A 3379-nucleotide genomic window follows, 5' to 3' on the forward strand; every position below is an offset into this window, starting at 1 on the left:
ATACCAGCCTATTTCAAAGGTTGAGGCAGTTGGATTTCTGAGGCCAATAGAGTCAAAATTACTAAACCCCCATCCAAAGAACCTAGATCATTCTCTCAGATGTGCATACTATTCTGATACTCCGGGGCACGACACAGAAAAGTGTTGGCATTTGAAGAACGCCATCCAAGAGCTCATTGATACGAACCAGATTGTGGTCCAGAGACCACAAGCACCCAACATCAACCAGAACCCATTGCTGGCCCATGCTGAAAAGCACGTGATTGAGATAGTGCACAAAGATGGGAAGCCCAAGAAGCCTTCACAATCTGTCATGATGATCCAGTCTAGTAAAAGTAAGTCAGTCAAGGACCCGGTTGCCACAAAAGCAACTTCTTCAATAGCTGAAGGATCAGTAGACAAGTTAAGCATGCCAAATGATAAGCCAGTTGTGGTAATTGAAAAGAGGTCTCCAGGTGATGTTGTAGCACAACAAGAAAAGCCAAAGGTGATAGTGCCGGGGGTAGCAAGTAAGCCTATGATAATTGTGGAGGGTGCCCACTCGGACCCTATCATTATCAAACCTGTGACCCAACTGCCGGTAGCTAACACCAAGACTGTCCCATGGAACTATGAGCGAGTGATAGTAACCTATAAGGGGAAGGAAGTGAAAGAAGAAGTCAACAAGGCCCAGGGTTTAACTCGTTCGGGGAGATGCTTTGCCCTAGAAGAGTAAGAAAAACTAAAACACTCAGAGACAATCCAGTTCTAGTGAAGAAACCGGTCATTAAAGAAGAGGCGGAGGAGTTTTTGAGAAAAATGAAGGTACAAGATTACTCCATCGTGGAATAGTTGAGAAAGACTCCTGCTCAGATTTCCCTGCTATCATTGTTGATCCATTCAGATGAGCACCGCCGGGCTCTGATGAAGACTCTGAACGAAGCTTATGTCCCCGACAAAATCACAGTGAACTATTTAGAGAAGATTGCCAATAAGATATTTGAGTCTAACAGGATCACATTCTCGGATGATGATTTTCCTTGGAGGATACGGAACACAATCGGGCCCTCTATCTCACAGTGAAATGCGAAGATCCTGTGGTCACAAGGGTGTTAGTTGACAATGGTTCCAGTGCAAACATCTGCCCTCTCTCTACTCTGAACAAGTTAAAAGTCGATGATGAGAGGATTCACAAGAACAGTATATGTGTCCGAGGTTTTTAAGGAGGGGGAAAAGACTCTGTCGGTGACATCATGCTCGAGTTGACAATAGGACCAGTTGAATTTACCGTGGAGTTCCAGGTACTGGATATGGCCGTTTCTTACAATTTGTTGTTGGGTAGGCCTTGGATACATGTTGCCAAGGCAGTTCCGTCTTCTCTACACCAGATGGTGAAGTTTGAGTGGGATAGACAAGAAATCGTCGTGCATGGCGGCGAGAACTTATGTGCGTTCAATGATACCTCCGTCTCATTTATCGAAGCTGAAGAAGATAAGGGGCCGTAGGTCTATCAAATTTCCAAAACGGTGTCGGTTGAAAAGGTTCGGAAAGGGGAATACATTCTAGGTCCAAAGCTAGCCTCTGCAACCGTCATGGTAAAAACTGAGATGTTGAAAAGTGGTTTTGTGCCGGGCAAGGGTCTAGGTGCATCTTTGCAAGGTATCGTGCAGCTGGTGTCTTTGCGTGAAAATCTGGGTACATTTGGTCTAGGGTTCAAGCCTATAGGGGATGATGTGAACAAGGCTGGAAAGCTAAAAAAGAGGGCATGGTGGCTCCCTAAGCCAGTCCCATGTCTCTCCAGGTCTTTCATCAAGGCAGGGGTCGTGAAGCGTCCAGTGACAACAGTTCCAAAACTTGTGGTTGATTTCGATAAAGAATTGGTTAAGAGGTTCCAAAGTCTGTTTGATGAGGTGAACATGGTAGAAATCGGGGAAGGTTCCAGCAAAACGGATGTGCAGTTTATTGGGCCGAAAGTGAAGCTTAACAATTGGGATGCTACTCCTCTCCCTACCCGGATGGAGTTTTGGTAGTTTGCTTTATTTTCCTTTCAGTTTATCTGAATTATTCCAGGGTTGTAATTCAGATTTTATTTTCCGTATTTTTGATGTACAAACCCTTCTATCCTTTATTTTCAATGAAATGCAGTTTCCCTTTTTCCGTTACTCCTGATAGTGTCCATTTTGTTTCTTCTGTCTTTGTACAGTTCTTTTTATGCTGGTTTCAATGACATGACATGCATGAGGAATCTTTGGCCAAGTCTTAAAAGCCAATCTAACTCTGAAATAATAATCCAAGAAATAAAGTGTGATGATAAAATAGAATATGATGAAGAGGAAGCATTTGAGGAAATTAGTAAAGAGCTAAGTCACATTGAAGAGAAACCCAAGCCTAATTTGAATGAAACTGAAGCAATCAATTTAGGGGATCCAGATGATATCAGGGAAACCAAGATAAGTGTACACTTGGAACCACAAATCAGGGAAAAATAATCAAAGCACTATTTGAATATAAAGACATTTTTGCATGGTCATATGACAACATGCTGGGTATAAGTACAGACTTGGTGGTTCACAAATTACCCACTGACCCGGCATTCCCTCCCGTCAAGCAAAAGTTAAGGAAGTTCAAAACTGACATGAGTGTGAAGATCAAGGAAGAAATCACAAAGCAGTTGGATGCAAAGGTCATTCGAGTCACGCGATACCCCACTTGGTTAGATAATATTGTGCCAGTGCCAAAGAAGGACGGCAAGACTAGGGTGTGCGTTGATTACCGCGATCTCAACAAAGCAAGTCCAAAGGATAATTTTCCATTGCCAAATATTCACATTTTGATTGACAATTGTGCACAGCAATAGATTGGTTCTTTTGTGGATTGCTATGCGGGATACCACCAGATCTTCATAGACGAGGAGGATACAGAAAAGACAGCATTCATCACACCATAGGGGACTTATTGCTATCGGGTAATGCCATTTGGTTTGGAAAACACTGGGCAACTTACATGAGGGCAATGACTACTGTGTTCCATGACATGATACACAAGGAGATTGAGGTTTATGTGGATGATGTGATCGTAAAGTCAAAGCAATAGGCCGACCATGTCGGAGATTTGAGGAAGTTTTTCCAAAGGCTCCTCAGGTACAATCTTAAGCTTAACCCTGCGAAGTGTGCATTTGGTGTTCCATCTGGAAAACTGTTGGGATTCATAGTTAGTCGTCGAGGCATTGAGTTGGACCCGTCAAATATCAAAACTATCCAAGAATTTCCACCTCCAAGGAACAAGACTGAGGTGATGAGTTTGCTCGGGCGTTTAAACTACATCAGCGGGTTTATTGCTCAAATGACGACAACCTATGAGCCCATCTTCAAGTTGCTGAAAAAGGATGATGCGGCCAAAT

Source organism: Nicotiana attenuata, unplaced genomic scaffold, assembly GCF_001879085.1.
Source record: "Nicotiana attenuata strain UT unplaced genomic scaffold, NIATTr2, whole genome shotgun sequence".
Classification (NCBI taxonomy): domain Eukaryota; kingdom Viridiplantae; phylum Streptophyta; class Magnoliopsida; order Solanales; family Solanaceae; genus Nicotiana; species Nicotiana attenuata.